Source organism: Canis lupus, chromosome 13 (assembly GCF_048164855.1).
Source record: "Canis lupus baileyi chromosome 13, mCanLup2.hap1, whole genome shotgun sequence".
In the NCBI taxonomy this organism is placed as follows: Eukaryota; Metazoa; Chordata; class Mammalia; order Carnivora; family Canidae; genus Canis; species Canis lupus.
The window spans coordinates 8,084,971-8,107,805 of record NC_132850.1 but is presented as its reverse complement, the minus strand read 5'-3'; the positions used below and the strand labels follow the sequence as shown (position 1 = coordinate 8,107,805).

General features: G+C 41.2%; 2 long non-coding RNA genes across 3 annotated transcripts in view; one reads left to right on the top strand and one right to left on the bottom strand.

The window, feature by feature from the left end:
- Nucleotides 1-6,500, bottom strand: part of LOC140602466 (uncharacterized) — a 41,372-nt gene extending 34,872 nt beyond the window's left edge. The window contains exon 1 of the long non-coding RNA XR_012005413.1: nt 5,805-6,500. This is a non-coding gene — a long non-coding RNA (uncharacterized lncRNA). The remainder of the gene's footprint in view (nt 1-5,804) is intronic.
- Nucleotides 4,739-22,835, top strand: part of LOC140602465 (uncharacterized) — a 60,237-nt gene continuing 42,140 nt past the window's right edge. Inside the window, exon 1 of one of the 2 annotated variants that reach the window (XR_012005411.1) lies at nt 4,739-5,187. This is a non-coding gene — a long non-coding RNA (uncharacterized lncRNA). The remainder of the gene's footprint in view (nt 5,188-22,835) is intronic. The other variant, XR_012005410.1, reaches the window with a different exon arrangement.

Below are 22,835 nucleotides of genomic sequence, written 5' to 3'. Positions count from 1 at the left end.
TTTCAGAATGAGAATCTCTATACTGTTTGTTAATTTAATTTTTTATTAAATAATATTTGAAAGTCATTCTTTAAGTCAGAATTTTGTACATAATGGCCTGGTGTTCTGAAAAGGAGATAAGCATGATTTCTCCATTTAGGACAAGAAAAACAAGGGCTATCTCTTAACTAAAGAATCCATCTTCTCCAGTTTCTGCTGACTTGGGTTTGGTTCGAAGAGAAGCAGTAGACCAGATTTCTGGGTCTTCATTCCTCAAAGGGCAATGTCAAGTTGGAATATCAATTTTTTTCCTGTTCCTTCTCCTCTCCATTCCAATTGGCACAAAGGCAAATAGTCAAAACAGTGCGATTAAATTGGGATAGATCTCAATAGCAGCCATAAAAATGACAAGATCAAAGAAATCTAGAATTGGAAATAATTAATAGCTCAGTTAGCCAAGGGATGGCATATGTGATGGGTGATGTCATTTCCATCCCTCATCTGAGGAATACATCACTAATCAATTATTGAACCTGAATGTAGCCCAACAGATGTTTTTGTACACCATGGCCCCAGCAGCCATCACCAAGCAATTGGAGCTGACAATGAGGCCCAACCTAAGGTATTCTAATTATTTCACATTATGAGAACACTGAGGCTGATAAAGGAAGGGGACTAGCTCAAGGTCACTCAGTGGCTGACAGAGACCCCTATTCTATATTATGTAAAAATCTGTCCTCTTTTGAGATTTGAGTCTGTTGACGAGTCAGTTGAGTCAGTTGATGATAGAACCTATCAAGGGCACATGAAAATCTATATAGAGTGATACCAAGGAAGATAAATGGGTTCCTTCCTTCCATTTCTATCAAGGAAGATAAATGGGTTCCTACGGCATCAAGAAACCCAAGAGAGCAACAAGGGACAGATAGCAGAACACTGCTCCTCCTCCTCCTATCCTAGGGAGAAGGCAGGGGTTAAAGAGGAGGAAAATGAAGATCCTTCCTTATAATTGTGGAGTTCTTGAAACTATCCTCCCAGGTAGCAGGGAGAGAAGAATGCTGTCTCTTTACAAGCAGCCTTCCACAAGAGGGGATACCCAACCCCCTCTCTATTTGTTCAGGTTTTCACCATCAGAGTTTAGAAGTTCTTGAGAAACTAATCAACTAACTAGCCAACTAAAGTAGCCCTCCTCCAGTCACTTTTTATCCTAATGCCCTTTTTACTTTCTTTTCGACATCCTCAGATTTTGTCTAATATATCTAAATGTTGCTTTGTTTAAAACATATTTGAATCTGACGGATAGAATTCCTCTAGGTAATAACCTCTTTTGGGAAGAAACTCCAAGTCTTTGATGGCTGCTCTCTACCTCTGCACACGTCCCTCAGAGGGCATCTGCATCTCAGGAAGCCTGAGACCTTGGATCCATTTGATGTCCTTTGTACTCTACTTTGACTTCTCTGGATGCTCACAGCAACCTGTTGGCCGGTGAGTCCTCTATCTTGTAGCCTGGCCTCTCTAAGCTTGTTAAGAGCCTGGAGGCAAACCTCAGGGCTTCCTGAGGTCTGGATGTTACTACTTTTTGTTCTAGGTCTGGTGAGATCTACAGAGCTACTTGCCCCTATTTTTTTTTTTTTCTTGCCCCTAATTCTTGCCAGTTAATCTCACAGCTACCTTCCCAATGCCTCCGCAGGGTGTGTGGAAACTTCTGGATACAGTCTAAATCACAGTGGGGTGAAAGGCCACTCACCTGCAGAACTTCTTTCAACACCTGCTATCTAATTTTGTATATGGAAGTTCGTTTTGTTTCTCCCTGTCCCCATCACATAAGCTTCAAGACCCATGAAAATTGGATTCACCCCTAAGTGACACTCTGAGGGACCAACTGCGGGCCTGCTCTCTCTTCTCAACTACACAAGGCCATTACTTTTACTTTTAGGTGCCTGTTTGCCTGTTGGTATGGATATTGCCTGCAGATCATCTCTCCCTGGAATCCCTAACAGAAACCAAGCAAGAGAGCTTTCTTTTTGAAGAGCTAGAGTAGGAAGATAGACTTATTTGTCTCTCCATCACTTGCCTCTTTCCTTCTTCTTTCCTCTACCCTTTAACTAAGACTCAGGCTTTTCTTTTACTTCCCTATGTCACAGCTTCATGGTTTATCTGTCTCAGATGAAAGGAACATCTCCTCTGGAGTCTGGGAGAAATGAGATTCTCACTATGTGCTGAATTTTATAAGTCAAATAGAATTAAGGAAATTTAGCAAATTTCTTTTTCTCTCTACTAAGCCCATTCTACTCTCTCCTGATCAGGGAAATAAGTCTCAGAGCTCCACTTCAGTCAAGAGTCTATGATGGAACATGATCTAAAGAAGAAAATTAAAATGAATCAGCTTGATATTTGCAAAGTATTATACCATTATACTCTCTCCCCCTTTTTTTTTAAAGAAGTCAGAAAATTGGATTTGTGCATGACATAATCCTATTTTAAACGCTGGCATTTAATTAAAAAAAGTAAAAAATCTAGAATTTATAAAATGTTATACTCCTATGATGCTAGGAATCAAAGGAGTTCTAAGCGATTTAGAAATACTAATCCTCCCAACAACCCATTTTATAGATGAGGAAACTGAGGCATAAAGTAACTTGACCAAGATCACGTAGATATACATGGTGCCAACACAACACATATCTGTGGGGAAGATTTATCTGCAAGGCAGCTAGTCAGAAACCTCTAGTTTATGATATATCTGAATAAGCTAGAAAGAAAAAGCCTTTGAATTCTGACTTGGCTTCTTTGATGAATGACCTTGTACTAGTCACTTAAGCTCTAGAAGTCTATCCTATAAAATCAGGATAATATGATTAACTTTGCAATGCTGAGTGTTGTTTCTCTTTTTTCTCCTTCTTATATGGATGATTACACTAAACATTCGTGATATGCTCATCATCTGGAATGTACAGATTTTGCCTATTGTTCAAGACCCAACGTATTCCTAATGTGTCTAGAAATAGTGTGCTATAGTAGACAGTGCTAGGCTTGGGATCAAGATGCCTGTTCCGGTCCTGGTGCAGTCATTAATCCTTTGTGTGAATGCACACAAGTTTCTGAGCCTCGGTGGCTCTACCTTTATGATGTGAAGTTGGACTCAATCAATGGCTTTCAACTGTGTTTTGAGAAATGCTACATTTCCCTGATGGTGGGAGGGAGCATGGGGGAGGAGAGGGGACAAGGGGAAAGATGAGTGAGCAGTTTACCGGTTCCCATCTCCACTTCAAATTAAGCAACTCCATTTTAAACTGTCAGATTCTATTAGAACGGAGCATCCCACTGCCCATAAAACAGGTGGAAAACCCTAGACCTTTCACGCATCCCCACATTCTCTAAAACTATCTTTTTTTTGGTTTCTCTTTTTAATTTCCTCTTTTGCCCTAAACCTGGAACTAAAGGGTCTAGTTTTAAGAATTCCAGCTTAGACATATACATTCTTTTGTCCTTTCCTCTTTCCTACCAAGAAGTGAAATTAAGAATGAAGAGGCCTAAAAAAAAAAAAAAAAAAAAAGAATGAAGAGGCCTAAGCAAGGACTAGCATCGCTACTTCCAGCAATAGCCTTAACTTCCAGGTGAGTTTCCAGCAAGGTGTGATGGATTGGGAAACTTTTCAGTTTCAAAACAGCTACCAAGTGACACAGCAAAGTCATAAATGATCTCTCATCCTGCGATTTCAGGCGTCACTCATTTGCATTTGAATGTTTCTTGCTTTGGGAGGGGAATGACCTTCAAGAAGCAGTTTTTTTTTTGTATTTCTTACTCAATAGTCTTTAAGCCATCATCATGAATTCCATGAGAGCAATTTTTCTCCAATACAGGCGAGGGAATTAAATCAAGCCCACATTGTCTTCAGTCTTCCTCTGCTTCCATTTTAGGGCAAGATAGGCCCCAAAATCTAGGTCTCGGTTTTCTGCTTGGAACTAAGATGATCATCCCGAATTAAGTCAAAGTGTCGAAGTTCCTTGAATGCAGGTGCATGAGGACACACAACATCTGCAAACCACGTCTTCCAAGAGTCGCAACATCCTTGAAGCATCATGGAACTTCCATTTCTGATCTTCTGCATGGAGACTGACTTATCTTTTTTGTTTGGTTGTTTGGAAGGCAGGTTGGCACACTGGAGAGCCTTGGAAGGCTGATCCTGATTTCACACGGGCGTTTCGGTGCCTTGGGGCAAATAAATTGCTTTCCTGGACCAATGTCCCCATTGGGCGTCCTGAGCTCCAAGTCCACGCACACACTCTGAGGACGAACCATGGAGATCATCATCTCCGGGTGTCGGTTTGGGCTTCACAAATCCCCGCGGGGTCTGATGTGGAGGTCGGGCTGCTGGAGGGCGGCCCCTTCGCAGTGGGGCTGTGTATGGGAAGTCAGTGCGGGTCTCCCGGAGGTGACGGGCCTGTCCCTTCTTGGGTTGGGATGCTTCACGTTCAGAGGTCCACTGAGAACTCCAGCTCGTCGTCACTTTGCCTTTCCAAGGGTTGCCTCCGCAGCCAGGCGCAAGAGGGGGACGTGCACCCCTCATTGGCATCGCACCCAGTCCTCCAGGCTGTCATTCCATGGATTGCTTGCACGCCCCCCGCCCCCCCATCAGCGCGTCATGGTCCCTTTAAGGCAGCGGCCATAGTTGAGTGGTGGGAGCAGCTGCTGGCAGCAGAGAGGCCCGCAGGACTCGGCCTACCCTCGGCCACTCACCGCGCACGCTCAGGACCGGGGGCTTGGTGGGAAAGGTGGGCGGGGCCTGCGGCGCGCATGCGCACCCTCGGCGCGCGCAAGGGGCTGGTTTGGTGATCCCTTTAAGAAACCGCAGGCGGAGGAATTTCTGTGAGAGAAAATAATCCTGCTCCCGGGGCCCCTCGGAGGCCATTAACCCCCCGAGTCCCGGCCCCCTCCCCCGCCCCGCGTCGCCCCCGTCTCCCGGGCAGGCCCGACCGCCCTCGCGCGCGCCCGTGGGATCCGCGGCTCTCCGGCCCGGCGCGCGGCATCCGCCCCCTCCCCGCTCGGAGCGCCGGGGCCCGGCTGGGGCCCGGGAAGCCGCCGCGAGCGGCCGTGCCTGCAGTGTGGGCGGGGGCCGGGGGCCCGGAGGAGCCGCCGCCGCCGCCGCGGTTCCGAGCGGGGCCCAACATGGCGGAGAGAGAGGTGGAGTCCGGCCCCCGAAAGAGGGTAGGTGAGGTGAGGCCGAAGTCGGGCGGCGGGCGGCGGGGGGGGCGGGGCGGCGGCCGCGACCCGGGGCGCGCGGGGGTCGCTGGGGGCCCGGCCGGCGCGGCGGGGGGGGGCGGAGGGGGGGCCGCGAGGGGCGCGCTGCTCCGTGCTCCTTCGGCAGGTGGGACAAAGATTGGCCGCTGGGCCGGAGGGGGAGGGGCGGGGGTTGTTGTTTGCTCTTTTTTTTTTTTTTCCTTTTTCTTTTAAATGATTTATTAAATTTTTTTATTTTGCCAGCGCTGTGGGGTGGGGGCGTGGGTTATGTTACGTGGAGCCAGGGAGGGAAGGTGTCAGGTTCTTAAGTGGCATCTTTAGTAAAATCAGAGTCTGGAAGTTTAACCCCGGGGGGGGGGGTGGCGGGGAGGTCAGGTAGGGGTGGCAGTGGCGGGAATGAGGGGTGGACGGGGCTCTAGAGGTGGGACCTGGGGGGGGTCCTTGGGTGCCCCCCACCTCCCCATCGCGAATATATCTTGCTGCCCCCCTCCCGTCCCTCCTCTCCCCTACCCCTCCTCTTTCCTACCTCCCGCCCCCCCCCCCCGTAACCGTTATCAAGACCGAAGCGGAGGTGGTGCTCTTACCTGCGTGCGGTGCGGTCCTTGGCGTGTCCTGCCGTAGCGATCCCGGCCTCCCTAAACGTCATGTTGTAGGCTTAGCTTCCTTCCTTCCCGACGAGGAGCAGAGTGGGACAAGTTTTGCCCTAACGATGGGCCCCCACCCAACCTGCAGAGGTGAGGCCGGTGGTCCATGCGAGCCGCCGAGTGCCTTTCAAAGTTCGTCCTGAAACTTTTCTTAATTTTCAATAGTTTTTTTTTCTTTTTAATTTCATTTCCAGATGGAGAACAATACTCTCGATTGAGCCATATTTTTCAGTTTTTTTTTTTTTTTTTTTAAACTTCCCCCTACTTTGAGCATGGGGAGGTTAAAGTTTCCTATCGGGGAATCTTCCATTCGGGAATGGTCACCCAGTGATCAAATTAGCGTGCAGCCAAAGCACGTAACAAAAATCTAACTTACTTTTTTTTTTTCATTGATGGTGCCTGTTGGACGTGGTGTACAATTAGCGAGCTCTTTTGTAAGGAATCGCGGCTAGTGTTTTGCAGCGCTCACGATGCGCCTGGCGCTGTGCTTTGTAGGAAGAATGTAACTTCACGTTAGCTACGTGAAACCCATTCTGCAGATGAAGAAATAAGAGGCCTAGGTAGGTTAAGTAATTATACTTCAGATCAGAGAGCTCTGGGAGTTGGATTCAGGTTGGTCCCGACTACAATGCTTGTGTCGACGCCAGGCTTAACGTTTCTTTCCTTTTAAAAAGCAATTTAAATTATAGCGGCTCCTGGGTAGTTCAGCTGGTTGATTGTAGGATTCTTGGTCTCCGCTCAGGTCTTGATCCCAGCCAGGGTCTCGAGTTCAAGCCCTGCCTTGGGCTCCATGATAGGTGCGGAGCCTATCTAAAAACAAATCATAAATAACCGAAGAAATGTCCAATCGTTTTTCTTTTTTCCCCTACGACAGTTTATTAGGAAATATTTTCCGTCACACAGCCAAATTGGAAAAATTTACAGGGAACGTTCGTATACCCATTACTTAGATTCTGGTTTTATCACGTATTTATTTGTATTATCTAGCCCCTTTATCTATTTATCCGTTATTTTAATGCATTTCATTGTAGTATTGGGAGCAATTAAAATTTAATGTTGCTAGTCTTAGGTTTATAGAAGTTTAGATCTTCTTCATGCAATAATTGGTCACACCTAGAACAAGTGAGGCTGGAAAATAGTAGATCAGATAGTTTATTTAGTTTAAGTGTTGGGTATGGAATGCACGTATTTTGAAATTTTAAATTACACTTCAAGCAGTGAGTCAGTTTAACCTGGATCCCCCTTATATTTGAGTCAACTCACATGGCATGTGGTCCACTAATTAAAATACACGGGGTAAATTACTTTAGATGTGTAATGTTCATTCAAGGAGATCTCTGAATCCAGTTGCTACTAGTGCTTTTGTCATTCACCTTATGAGACAGAATGTTCTGGAAAACATCTATGCACTTTGGTAACAAATTCAACTAGATTTCACATACTTTTTTCCTCTTTTAATACACTTTAAAGGTGCCACATGTATAGTAATCTAAAGTATTATATTTTAATATCATGTAATATTTATAGCACTTTTACAGGTTTCACCCGTTACTTTACCATTTTCATTGTGGAGGAAGGTTACAGTCATTCCCTTTTAGGCTCCATGATCCATTTTCTAAAGTTATTTTACTTCATTTGTTTTTTTAAGTTACGGCTCTATCCAAAGCGGGACTTGAACTCACCACCCTTGGTTAGGAGCCGCATGCTCTGACTGAGCCAGAGGAGTGTGCCTTCATTTTATTTTTGATACCTGGTTAGAATATTCAGTAGGGTTATCTTGAACTGTACACATGATACATGTGCTTTTTTTTCTCATTTTTTTGATGTGTACTAAACTCCATGTGGGTTCCGTATGTGTATTCTAAACAGATTAGTGGGGATTATGTGTTAAAGTGCAATATCTTTTTAAGTAATTTGACTGCTTTGAGGCAGCTAAAAAATTTGTCTAGGCCTAGGTAGTAAGTTTTGGGTATTTAATCTGAAATTTGCATTGATGACATGGTATTGTATTTATGATGCTTCACTGCTTTGACCTTTATAATAATCATAAGTCACAAAAAGTTGTTCAGCACCTATGCTGGTTGTTGGACTGTAAGCTAGATATAATGCTGTGGTATTTATGATCATCTGGGACAATATATTCTGGCTCTCGCTACGTTGTGAATTCTTTTAGGATAGGGTTCATTTCATTGCATTTTTGCGGTCTCCAGTGCCTGTGACTTCCACGTAATAGGAACTCAAAAAGACGTACCATTGATTTTTGGTGGAATGTTCACCTGTTACAGTACAGGCTGGAAGGGCTTGGGTACCAAGTTATCTGCTTTGTAATTTTGGGAGCTTTAGTAAATCTTTTATAGCATTCTTTATACTGCAAATTGTCTCCTATGGATCCAGATTTAGGGATCTTCTGATTGTTCTGGATTATGGTTAGATGGGAGAGTGTTTTTTAAGACCCTTGGGTTAATAACCTTAAATTCTGTGGAGGCCTGCCTGGTGTCTTATTTTTATGCTTGTGGGCAATTAGAACAATAGGTATTCATTAGATAAGGTTGATTTGATTGTATTCTGACTATATTGGAATGCCAGTCTTTCATTTTGCAAACCTGGGGAAGCTAAGTATGTGGGTGGGTCAGCATTATATCCATCAATCATTGCCAGGTTCATATGAAGTTCATACACATATACATTCTTTCTTACTTTAAAGTTAGGAGAAGCCCCGGTGGCTCAGTGGTTTAGCGCTGCCTGCAGCCCGGGGTGTGATCCTGGAGACCCGGGATCGAGTCCCACGTCGGGTTCCCTGCATGGAGCCTGCTTCTCCCTCTGCCTGTGTCTCTGCCTCTCTCTCTGTCTCTATGAATAAATAAATAAAATAAATAATAAAGTTAGGATATTTTGGGGGTAGCCCGGGTGGCTCAGCAGTTGAGCATCTGCTTTTGGCCCAGGTGTGATGCTGAAGACCCAGGATCGAGTCCCACATCGGGCCCCTTGCATGGAGCCTGCTTCTCCCTCTGCCTGTGTCTCTGCCTCTCTCTCTCTCTTCTCTGTGTATTCTCATGAATAAATAAATCTTAAAAAAAAAAAAAAGTTGTTAGGATATTTTTGAGATCTTATTTATGCATTTTTTTTAGATTGTAGAATTTTTATTTTCTAACATAAGTTTTAAAATTCATTAGGCTTGTTGTAAATAGTGCAATTATGTTATAATGCTATAATAATACACTTACAAAGCACAAGATCTCACTAAATCTGGTGGCCATATTTTTTGGTGAAATCCCTATATCTTTTCAAAGTTTGCATACAGAATGATGACTTTTGTAAATGTATGTTACTACATGGTCTAGTAAGTTGTATCCATTCTCATATTTAAATTTGTATATTAAATTTGAAGCATAGGTGTTTGGTATGCTGAAGAGAAAGATAAGCATATGTATAAGTAGTATGCTTACCTTTTTGTAAAAACTGACTGTTTTTGCTTTCCCACATATGTGTCTATACTTGTGTGTATGTTTTTTTTTTTTTTTCTTTATTTATTTATGATAGTCACACAGAGAGAGAGAGAGAGAGGCAGAGACACAGGCAGAGGGAGAAGCAGGCTCCATGCAGGGAGCCCGACGTGGGATTCGATCCCGGGTTTCCAGGATCGCGCCCTGGGCCAAAGGCAGGCGCCAAACCACTGTGCCACCCAGGGATCCCTATACTTGTGTGTATGTGTGAGCTTGAAGAAAGTTGTGGAGGCGACATGTCTGTTAGGTTACGTGTTTTATTGATTACCTTCAGTGGGTAGGGATAAGGAAGGAAAGAGAGAAGAGGGGAAGTTTTGGGAAAATGGAAAAATACTCATGGTATAATATTAAGTGCAAATGTAGACTATAAAATGTTACCATTATTGTAAATATGTAAATACTGAATATGCATGTAGAAAGGAATACAAAATAATGAGTTGATTTTATCATGTGATGGGATTATGGAGAACTTCTGTTTTGGATTTTAGTACTTTATAATAAAATAAAAGGTTTTTATTTTATTTTATTTTATCATCAAAAGGTTGATGATCTTTTTTAATTTCTTAATGAACTTTTATTTATTTATTATTATTTTTTCATTTATTCATGAGAGACAGAGAGAGGCAGAGACGTAGACAGAGGGAGAAGTTGGCTCCACTCAAGGAGACTGATGTGGGACTCGATCCCGTGACCCCAGGATCATGGCCTGGGCCTAAAGCAGGCGCTAAACCGCTGAGCCACCCAGGGATCCACGTCTTGATGAACTTTTAATCTTTTTTTCTTTTTGCTAAATGTGTTATTTAAAAGCATGATGGTACATACTAAATATTTGTAAGTCGCATGTACACAATGTAAAGCATCTGCTTAAAGAATGCATTGCCTCTTTATAGAGATCATTTGAATAGACATTCTATTTTTTTTTTTTTTTAAGATTTGTTTATTCATGAGAGACAGAGAGAGAGGCAGAGATACAGGCAGAGGGAGAAGCAGGCTCCATGGAGGAAGCGCAATGTGGGACTTGATTTCAGGTCTCCAGGATCAGGCCCTGAGCTAAAGGCTGTGCTAAACCGCTGAGCCACCTCCGCTGCCCCTATTGAATTATATTTAAATTGATGTGTAAATTACTTCTCAGGAAGCATCAAAATACATTCTAGTTTGAGATAACCTTAAAACATATCTTCACAACTCACAGGTTTATTTTTAAGAAAGTGTAAGTATTTTAAAGGTATGATTTATTTTAAAGATAAAGTTTGTGCTTCCTTTGAAAATGGAATGATTTTCTAATTTGATAAAGACCATGTAAGGAGATAAATGTAAAATTACAATTTTTTTTTTAAGATTTTATTTATTCATGATAGACACAGAGAGAGAGGCAGAGGCACAGGCAGAGGGAGAAGCAGGCTTCATGCAAGGGGCCCCATGTGGGACTTGATTCTGGGTCTTCAGCATCACACCTGGGCCAAAAGCAGATGCTCAACTGCTGAGCCACCCGGGGATCCCCTAAAATTGCAATTTCTATGGATGTTTAGTGAGTATTTTTGAATTCTGTATTAGGAGACCAACCACTCTTTAAAGAAGACCTTTCCTTTAAATATTCTGATTATTTTACTGTGCATTAACTGATTATTTTAGCAAAGGAAAGAGAAAAGAGAGCATTGTGGCATAGTATTAGGTTGAAACATATATAATTGCTAATACTTGACCATTTGACTTATAAAAACGCATTTTTTTTAACAAGTGATAATTTATTAAAAAGGTTGATTGAAGCATGTGCATTGGTGACTTCAACCTGAACTCCTGGTTCGATTGTGATAGAAGTAATCTGCTTTAACATTCTCAGAAAAACTGTGCAAATCAATGAGTCACTTGTGGATCCTCATCTGAAAACATCCCAAGTCTTAGCACCTTCACTGCAAGGAGTTTTTCTTCTTGTATTGATTCTCAGAGTTGTGGTAGGCATCTGAACTGGTCCTTTGCGCCTGTGATGAAGTCCGCACATACTACCTTCTCCAAAGATTTTACATTGTGGTTGGTTAGACTAATTCTAATTCGGTGAATCCCTACCTTTGCTTCCATGGGTGTCTTGCCAGTATCATTTTATTTTGTTTTGTTTTGTTTTGTTTTATTTTATTTTATTTTATTTTATTTATTTTATTTTAATTTAATTTAATTTAATTTTTTAAGATTTTATATATTTATTCATGAGAGGCACAGAACGAGATGCAGAAACACAGGCCGAGGAGAAGTAGGCTCCCTACAGGGAGCCTGACACTCCAGGATCACACTAAACTGGGCCGAAGCGGGCACTAAACTGTTGAGCCACCTGAGCTGCCCGAGCATGGACTTTTCAATCCCTAGTGTTTAGCAAGATTAGGATAATAACATCCACGCCCATTTATGCTTGGGAATATGTATAATGTTATTTTAATTTCATTCTTATCATCTTTCTGGCCTCCTGGAAGCTTGAGTTAGCTACTTTCTTGCTTTTGACCAAAGATAATACCTGAGCAAACCTTTTCTATCCAACATGGACTACCCACTATTCTTACTACTCTTTGAGGTTAAGGACCATATGTGTCCAACCTTTTTTTTTTTTTTTTTTAAAGATTTTATTTATCTATCTATGACAGAGTGGCCGAGACATAGGCTGGGGAAGAAGCTGGCTCCCTGTGGGGAGCCTGATGCAGGACTTGATCCCGAGACCCTGGATCACCACCTGAGCCAAAGGCAATTGCTCAGCCACCAAGCCACCCAAGTGTCCCTTTGTTCATCTTTCTTTACATCTCCCAGCATGTCTTAATTTAAATGTGATACACACTCATACTTGCGGGCATACTGCACATTTACAGGCAAAAATTGAAAAACCCTTTTTATTCTCTTTCATAATTTGATATTAACATAGAATGTAAAATATAGACTGGTATAGTGAAACCCCATATTCCTGTTACCCAGCTTTGACAGCTAAACAGTTCTCAACATTTTGCTATTCCTGTCTCATCCAACTTTTTTTGTGTGTGTCAAAATAATTTTAAAGAACTCTTAGGCATTGCATCATTTAATCTATATATACTTATGCATGTATTTCTAATGAGAATTAAAACTAAACAACTCCAATACTACTATACCTAGTAGAGAGATTCTTAATTCAGTCTATATTCAGATTTCTTTGATTCTCCAAGTTTTTTTTTTTTTTTTTTAACCGTTGGTTTGTTTAAATCAGTAAGATAAGATTTACCAGTTTATTTGGTTTATCTGCCTCTTAAGTTTCTCTTAACTTCAGCTGTCTCCCTCCCTACCGTGTACACCCTGCACTTTTCCCCATGCTATTTCTTTGTTGAAAAAACTAGGTCATTTGTTCAGGAGAATTTCCCACATTCTGGATTTGGCTACTTGAATTCTTGTGCTGTTTTAACATGTTCAATTACCCTTCGTATTTTCCTACAAATTAGTAGTTACGTATAGAGCAGTGGTTCTCAACTTTGGCTGAAACTTGAGAATTACCTGGAGAGCTTTTAAATATCCTGATTCTCAGGTTACATTTCAGATTAATTAAATCAGAATTCGTGGGTGAATTCTGGGCATCAATATTTTAAAAAATTTCCCAAGTGATTCACTCTGCCAAGATTGAGAACTTGAATTGGTAGAGCTTTATGAGATTGATTCATTTTCTTTTTTTTTTCATTTTCTTTAAGAAAGAAAAATTTACGAATAAAGTGATATGTAATTTATTTCCAATCAGCTTAAAGAGTGAAAGGGTATGCTGTTTAATAATTATAGTGGCATAATAGCCATAAACTGGGAGTGTCATGGACAAATTAGGGTATATAGTCACCCTATTAAGATGATGCTAGTAGATGGTGAATTCTTGTTGCATTATTCTAGGAGGTCTAAGTGGTTGTCACACTTTAGTGATACTAAAATTGATCAATTTACATTCTGCCAGTGGAATCTAAACATAGTTTTTTTTTAAATTAAAAAAAATTTATTTATGATAGTCACACACACAGAGAGGCAGAGACACAGGCAGAGAGAGAAGCAGGCTCCATGCACTGGGAGCCAGACGTGGGATTCGATCCCGGGTCTCCAGGATTGCGCCCTGGGCCAAAGGCAGGCACCAAACTGCTGCGCCACCCAGGGATCCCCTAAACATAGTTTTTTTAACTTCTCACCTAATGAATTTTTTTAAATTTTTAAATCAATTAATTAATTATTTATTTATGATAGTCACAGAGAGAGAGAGAGGCAAAGACACAAGCAGAGGGAGAAGCAGGCTCCATGCACCGGAACCCGACGTGGGATTCGATCCCGGGTCTCCAGGATCGCGCCCTGGGCCAAAGGCAGGCGCCAAACCGCTGTGCCACCCAGGGATCCCTCACCTAATGAATTTATCAGCCATAGATGATTATTTCCTAGATCTATGATTTCATTAGAGGAGTTTTTTATTATTTTTTTTTTTTTGGAGTGGTTTTTTTAAAAAGTCATTTCTTCTATTCACTGGAATTCTTCCATGAAGAATTTCTTCATCAATTATTTGATTACCTTGTAATATTTGTCAGGAAAAGCGGAGAGTAAATGCTTAATTTTTCCCTTTTGTTTATCAACTCTGAGGAGAATAAATTGATGGTAAAAGTGAGGGCTGGGAGGTGATAGCATTGTGAGCACATGGATTTTGATATGTTTGATGTATTTAAATCTACTGTGGTCAGTATTCTTTTTAATGTTTAAATTTGTCATATATTTTATTAATGGCTATCTTTATTAGTATCCTAAGGCTGCATAACAAATAATTACCAATTTGGTGGCTTAAAAGGCAGAAATTTATTCTCTCTCAGTTCTGGATGCTAGATGTCTAATATCAAAGTGTCAGCAGGGACATGTTCTCCCTAAAGGCTCTAAAGAAGAATTCTTCCTTCTTCCAGCTTTTGCAAGGATTCTAGAAGCTTCTGGTGGGTTGATTTGTTTTCCTTGATTTGTGACACTCCAGTCTGCCTCCCTCTTCACAAGGCCTTCTGTGTTTTCTAGCTCTATTAAGGATATTCTTCATTGGATTTAGGGTCCATCCTAATCCTGGATGATCTCATCTCAAGATCTTTACCTTAATTACATCTGTGAAGACCCATTCTGCTCACATTCTGAGCTTCTGGGTGCACATATATCTTAGGGCCACAATTCAAGCCACTACAGTTCACCCTCTTGTCCCTGGAATTTCACATCCATCCTATATGCAAAATACATTCATCTGTATCCCAACATCCCCCAAAGTCTCAGCCCATTATAACGTGAATTCTTAAGCCTTAAATCTTAGAAACCCCCAAATCTTAGCATCTAAATCATCTGCTCGAGATATGAGTGGGATGACCCATCTAGGGTAAAATTCCTCTTTATCTGTGGCCCTTTGAAACCAGAAAACAAATTCTCTGCTTCTAACGTACAATCCTGGGACAGGCATAAGATAGACATTCCCATTCCAAAAGGAAGAAAGTGGAAGGAATAAAGGGACCACAGGTCCTAGTCAAGTCCATAACCCAGCAGGACCAATTTCATTAGGTTTTAAGGCCTGAGAATGATCCTCTGCCCTCTATGTTCATTGAAACACTGTACGCCCCTGCTTTGAGGCTACTTCTCTGACTTCTTCTGTGTACCTTTCTTTTTCTTGAAGGGTACTACATGTTCACACAGGAGTAGCTTTATTACCTCTTTCCTGCTGATAGAATTCAGAAGTAAGACAGCTTTTTCATTTTGTCTTCTTTGAAGTTTAGGCTGGCAATATTTTTGTTGGTATGATAATGTTCATAAACTTTCAGTCTCCTCCTATGTAAAGGGGATCCACACAGGTAGACAAGAAGGTTCTTCATAGATCTGGATAACCACTTCTTTACTCCTGACTTAAATTGAGGTGACTGGACACATGAGTCATACATCTGATATATTCAGCAGATATACCAGGTATACCTTTGGCCCTTTCCCTAGATAACATTTTTCTAATAGTGAATTTCATAATTTCAAGCATCCTCTGTCATATGGTTGGGCTGAGAACCGTCCAAATCAAGAGTTGTTTCCTTTTTGCTTAATCTTTCCTTATTTTCCTTTATTTCCTCTCACTTTTTACTTTTAGCAGCAAGAAGAAATCAGGTTGCACTTTCAACACTTTGCTTGGAAATCTTAGTAAATGTCTGAATTCATTGCTTCCAAGTTCTGCTTCCTACCCAGTATAGAACACAATTCAGTCAAGTTTTCTACTACTTTATAACAGCGATCACCTTTTAGTTCCCAATAACGTATTCTTCATTTGCTTTGGAGATCTCACCAGAAACACCTTTAACGTTCCTATTTTCCCTAACATTTGGTCATTCCTTTTTTTTTTTTTTTTTTTTATTATTATTTTTTTTTATTGGTGTTCAATTTACTAACATACAGAATAACACCCAGTGCCCGTCACCCATTCACTCCCACCCCCCGCCCTCCTCCCCTTCTACCACCCCTAGTTCGTTTCCCAGAGTTAGCAGTCTTTACGTTCTGTCTCCGTTTCTGATATTTCCCACACATTTCTTCTCCCTTCCCTTATTTTCCCTTTCACTATTATTTATATTCCCCAAATGAATGAGAACATATAATGTTTGTCCTTCTCCGACTGACTTACTTCACTCAGCACATTTGGTCATTCTTTAAGATGTTTTCTCTTTGTTCCTCACTTCCTTCTGAACCTTCACTAGAATTTCCTTTAATATCTGTATTTGTATCAACCATTCCTTTTTTTTTTTTTTGTATCAACCATCCTTTGAAGGCAATCTAGATTTTTTTTTATCATGCTGCCCCCCCCCCCCCTTTTAAAGATTTTTATTTATTTATACATGAGAGACACAGACAAAGTCACAGGCAGAGGGAGAAGTAGGTTCCATGCAGGGAGCCCAGTACGGGACTCAATCCCAGGACTCCAGGATCACGTCCTGGGCCAAAGGCAGATGCTCAACTGCTGAGCCACATAGGCATGTCCGCCCCCCCCCCCCCCCCTTTTTTTTTTAAAGTAGGCTTCACTCATGATCCTGAGATCAAGACCTGAGCTGAGATCAAGAGCTGGATGCTTACCTGACTGAGCCACCCTGGGGCCCCTTTTTTTTTGATAGTTGACAAATTGCCTCTGTTATGCTTCCTAAAATTAATCCCGCATCTCCTAATTTCAATTCCAGATCTAATTCTAATTTTTAGGTATTTATTACAACAACATGCCATTTCCAGGTACCAAGATCTATATTAGTTTTCTAGGTTTGCTGTAAGAAATAGCCACAAATTTGGTGGCTAAAAACAACAGAAATTTATTCTCTGACAGTTCTGGAGGCTAGAACTCCAAAATCAAGGGATCAGCAGGGCCATACTCTTTCTGAAGGTTCTAGGAAAGAACCTTTGTGTCTTTCAGCCTCTGGTGTCCTTAGGTATTCGATTGTGGAAGCATTAACTCCAATCTTTGCCTCTGTTTTCAGATGACCTTCTCTCTGTGTCTTTGTCTCTTCTAAGGATTTAGGGCCTACCTGAATCCAAGGTCATCTCATTTCAAGTCTTTCCTCTAATTACATTTACAAAGAAGTTCATTTCAAAAAGATCACATTCTGAGTATCTGGGAAGACATATCTGGGGTCACCATTGAGCCTATAACAAGGTCTTTAAGATTAGCACCCGAATGCTTTACAAAGATTTTGATAAAAGTTACCTTAAATTTTTCTAATGTGTTTAAATATACATGATATAGAATTTACGATTTTAATTACTAAAAGTGTATAATTCAGTGACATTACTTACATTTTAAGAGTGTTGTGCAACTATTACCGCTGTCTTTTTCTGTCTTTTTTTAAAAAAGATTTTACTTATTTTAGAGAGGGAGGGTGGGGGGAGGAGAAGGAGAGAATCTCAAGCAGATTCTGTACTGAGTGATGAGCCTGACATGGGACTTGATCTAAGAGCTGAAACCAAGAATTGGACACTCAACCCACCTGAGCCACCCAGGTGTCCTTACCCCTGTCTTTTTCTTTCTTTTTTATTTTTTTTAATTTTAATTTATTTATGATAGTCACAGAAAGAGAGAGAGAGAGAGAGAGAGAGAGAGGCAGAGACACAGGCAGAGGGAGAAGCAGGCTCCATGCACCGGGAGCCCGATGTGGGATTCGATCCCAGGTCTCCAGGATCGTGCCCCAGGCCAAAGGCAGGCGCTAAACCGCTGTGCCACCCAGGGATCCCATCCTTTACATTTTTTTAAAACAAACTTTACCCCCAACGTGGGGCCTCAAACTCATGACCCCCTGATATCAAGAGGCCCATGCTCTGCTGACTAAGCCAGCCAGGTGCCCCTGTCCTTTAAATTTTCTTTCAGCAGCATTTTGTATAGGTCTCTCGGTGTACAAATCTTGTAGCTCCTTGGTTAAATTTTTCTTAAATATCAGTGTAATACACTGTATTAATAGAAAGGGAAAAAAACCCCACATGATCATCTCAGATGGTGTAGAAAAAAACATTTGAAAAACTCCATCGGACTTTCATTATAAAAGCACTTAATAAATTAGAAATAGAAGGGAACTTCCCTAATATGATAAAAGCTATACATGAAAAATCATAGCTAACATCATATTTGATGGTGAAAGACTACAAGGCTTACCCCTAAGATCAGGAATAAGATAAGGATGCTCTCTTTTGGTGCTTCTAATCAATGTATTTGAAAGTTCTAGCCAGAGCAGTTAGGCTAGATAGAAAAGGCATCCAAATTAGAAAGAAGAAGTACAACTATCTTTTATTTGCAGATGACGTAATTGTCTATATAGAAAACCTTACAAATCCATCAAGCACCCCTCCCCCCAACCCTGTGAAAGGTTCAGCAGGTTTCAGGATTAAAAAATCACACAAAAATCAGTTGTATTTCCACATACTAGCAACAAATATTCCTGAAAGAAAATCAGGAAATTATTTCATTTACATTAGAATCAAAAAGAATAAAATACTTAATTATCTGAATCCTTTTGATTTAACTCCAGTAGTCCTTGAAAGTTTATTCCCTTTTTGCTCAAAAAGATGTACCTAGGCTCGTGCTTTACATTACTATCTCAGACTTGGAATTAACTCCCAAGAATTCTGGCTTCCTTTCTGCAGGAAGTGGTAGTTAAAGAGTATGGTCTGAACTGAGATAAGCTTTTTGAAATTAGAGTTTTTTTGAGACTTTTATCGCATTTGTTTTTCACATTTATTCCTCAGCTCACATCTGGCTTTTCCTTCAGTTTCCCCCTTTAAGATCTTAGGATTCTCTTTAAGATAATCGAAATGACCTAATAATTACCAAGACTGATGGATGCTTTTCAGAGCTTTTGTTACTTGATTTCTCTTAGACATCTGACTCCATTGCCCATTCCCTCCTTGAAACATCTCCCTTGTTCCGAAGATGGAATTCTCATGGTTCTTTTTTAAAGATTTTATTTATTCATGAGTGACAGAGAGAGGCAAAAACTGAGGGCAGAGGGAGAAGCAGGCTCCATGCAGGGAGCCGGCTGGATCCTAGGACTCCCGGGGTCACACCCTGAACTGAAGGCAGACACTCAACTGCTGAGCCACCCAGGTGCCCCTGGTCCTGGTTCTTTTCTTGAATTGCTTCTTTGCAGTCCTCTTTGACTTTTTTTTTTTTTTTAATAATAAATTAATTTTTTTATTGGTGTTCAATTTACCAACATACAGAATAACACCCAGTGCTCATCTCGTCAAGTGCCCCCCTCAGTGCCCGTCACCCATTCACTCCCATTCCCTGCCCCTCTTTGACTCTTTTTGCATACCAAATAAGTGCTGTTTCCTTGACCTGTGTTTTTCTTGGGTAATCTTTTTTTTTTTTTTCTTTTCCTTGGGTAATCTACAGTAGTTTTAGCCACTACCCTTTATATATATATATTATGTTATTTCTTTTCTACTTCTTTGCTTCTTTTTGTGGATGTTTAAAATTCAAAATCTGTATTTCCAGATGTATACTTTGACTTATATTGTGCTAACAAATATTGCTAATTCAGGGTGCCTAAAATGGACTCCTTAGTCTTCTTGCAAGTACTTGCTCTCACAAATAGTACCCCATTCCTTCTCTGCCTGTTTTTCTTTTTTTTTTTTTTTTCTTTTTTTTTCTGCCTGTTTTTCTTTCTGTATTCTCTTTTAGTTCTCTCTTCTAGTCACCCAAGTTAGAAACCTCTGAGTCATCTTGCTTCTTCTCTTTCCCTTATCAATCCAGTTTTAATTGGTGAATCTCTCTCTCTTTTTCAAAAGATTTTATGTATGTATTCATGAGAGACAGAGAAGCAGAGACACAGGCAGAGGAGAAGCAGGCTCCCTGCAGGGAGCCCAATGCGAGACTCCTCCCAGGACCCTGGGATCACACCCTGAGCAGAAGGCAGACACTCAACCCCTGAGCCACCCAGGAGGCGTCCCTAATTGGTGAATCTTAATTGAGATCATCTCAGATATGATTTTTAAGACTTTATTTCTACTGCTTCTAAACTTTTTAAAAAATTTTTTATTTATTTATGATAGTCACAGAGAGAGAGAGAGGGGCAGAGACACAGGCAGAGGGAAAAGCAGGCTCCATGCACCGGGAGCCTGACGTGGGACTTGATCCCGGGTCCCCAGGATCGCGCCCTGGGCCAAAGGCAGGCGCTAAACCGCTGCGCCACGCAGGGATCCCCTATTTCTACTACTTCTAGCTTAGTTATAGTACTCATTTTGCTTTGTCTTACTTTCCTTGCCTTTAAACCCCCCCCATTCTCTATTGTTTCCTCTCCCGTTCATTATTTATCTTAAATGAAAATCTGTTCATCTATATGGTAACAGTTTGGCTCCCTTTTTATTTTTTGTTTAATTAAAATTTAATTTGCCAACATATAGTATAACATCCAGTGCTCATCCCATCAAATGCCCTCCTCGGTGCCCGTCACTCAGTTACCCCATCCCTCCATCCACCTCCCCTTCCACAACCCTTTGTATGTTTCCCAGTTAGGAGTCTCTCATGGTTTGTCTCCCTCTCTAATTTTTCTCACTTAGTTCTCCTTTCCCTTATAATACTCTCTTTCACTATTTCTTATATTCCACGTACGAGTGACCATTTGGCTCCGTTAATAATAATTCAGTTCCCTAAGATGTGTACTGTTCAGATTTTCTTCCTGTGGCAAGATGTAGGTTGCATCAGAGCTCTGACTCTCCACGTAGAAATGTACTTTTCCTTCGTGGGAGAGGTTTTCTTCTGATTGTCTCTGCTACTGTCATGCTAGCCTTGGTAGGGGTCCTGCTTGACCCTGTAGCCCAAATATAGAGATAGAATCTTAGCTTAATTTCACTCAGCACAGCTGAGACTAGGTTTTGACCTTTTTTTTTTTAAAGATTTTTTTTCCCCCTCCCCTCCCCTCTAAAGATTTTTTTTTAAAGTGATCTCTACACCCAACATGGAGCTAGAACTTAGAACCTTGAGATCAAGAGTTACATGCTCTACTGATTGAGCCAGCCAGGTGCCCCCCAGGTTGCAGCTTTTAAACAGTATTTTATTAAAAGTTGAGTATAATAAGAGGGAATTACAAAACCAGTAGTCCACGCCTGCCCCAAATCTGTGGTTTTGCTTTCTGTGGTTTGAGTTACCCACAGTCAACCACGGTCCATCCGGAAGCAAATGATCCTCCTTCTAATGTGTTGTCGGAAGGTCAGTAGTAACTTAGCGCTTTGTCACAATGCCTACCTTGGTTGTTCACCTTCATCTCCTCACATAGGCGTTTTTGTCATCATGTCAACACAAGAAGGGTGAATACAGTACTGTATTTTGAGAGAGAGACCACAGTCAATTAACTTTTATTACAGTATAGTGATATAAGTGTTCTCTTATTGTTGTTAATCTCTTATTGTGCCTAATTTGTACATTCAGCTTTATCATATGTAAGTAGAATTGGTCCTTGAACAACATGTGGTTGGGGCACTGGTCCCCCTACAGTAAAAAATCTGCCTGTAGCTTGTAAAAATCATTTTCTTTCTTTCTTTTTTTCTTTCTTTCTTTCTTTCTTTCTTTTTCTTTCTTTCTTTCTTTCTTTTTATATTTTTAAAATTTTATTTATTCATGAGAGACAGAGAGAGAGGCAGAGACTTTGGTAAGTCTTTAAGACTTAAGACTTAATCTTAAGACTTTCTTTCTTTCTTTCTTTCTTTCTTTCTTTCTTTCTTTCTTTCTTTCTTTCTTTCTTTCTTTCTTTCTTTCTTTCTTTCTTTTTATATTTCTTAAATTTTATTTATTCATGAGAGACAGAGAGAGAGGCAGAGACACAGGCAAAGGGAGAAGCAGGCTCCATGCAGGGACCCTGACGTGGGACTTGATCCCAGGTGTCTAGGATCACACCCTGGGCTGAAGGCAGCACTAAACCAATGAGCCGCCCCGGCTGCCTTATTTATGTATTTTATTTATTTATTTATTTATTTATTTATTTATTTATTTATTTATTTATTTGTTTGTTCGTTCGTTCGTTCGTTCGTTCATTCCCTACACCTAGTGTGGGGCTTGAACTTAGAACCCCAAGATGAAGGGGAATCCCTGGGTGGCGCAGCGGTTTAGTGCCTGCCTTTGGCCCAGGGCGCGATCCTGGAGACTTGGGTTCAAATCCCACATCGGGCTCCCGGTACATGGAGCCTGCTTCTCCCTCTGCCTATGTCTCTGCCTCTCTCTCTCTCTGTGTGACTATAAAAAAAAAAAAAAAAAAAGAACCCCAAGATCAAGAGTCTCATGCTTCCCTGAATGAACCAACCAGGCTCCCCTGCCTGTAATTTTTGACTCCCCTAAAACTCAATTATTAATATCGTACTGTTGACTGGAAGCCTTACCGATAACATAAACAATAGGTTAAGATGTATTTTGTATGTTCTATGTATTATGTACTATCTAATTAACAGTAGGCTAAGAGAAAATAATATATGTATTTTTTTGGAGAGAGAAAGATGCAAGCAGTAGGGGGAGGAGGGCAGAGGGAAAAGGAGAGAATCTTTTTTTTTCTTTTTTTAAGATTTTATTTATTCATGAGAGACACAGTGAGGGAGAGAGAGACACAGAGACATAGGCAGAGAGAGAAGCAGGCTCCATTCAGGCAGCCCGATGGGGGACTTGATCCTGGGTCTCCAGGATCATGCCCTGGGCTGAAGGCAGATACTCAACCACTGAGCCACTCCGATGTCTGGAGAGAGAGAATCTTAGGCAGGCTCCATGCTCAGTGCAGAACCCAGAGCCTGATGGGGATCTCGATCTTCTGACCCTGGGATCATGACCTGAGCAAAAATCAATAGTCGGACACCTAACTGACTGAGCCACTCAGGTGCCTTGAAAAGAAAACCTTTTTTTAGAAAATCATTGCACCGTATTTATTGAAAAAAGAAAGTGTGTCAGCGACCTCTGCAGTTCATACCCATGTTGTTCAGGGGTCAACTGTACTAACTT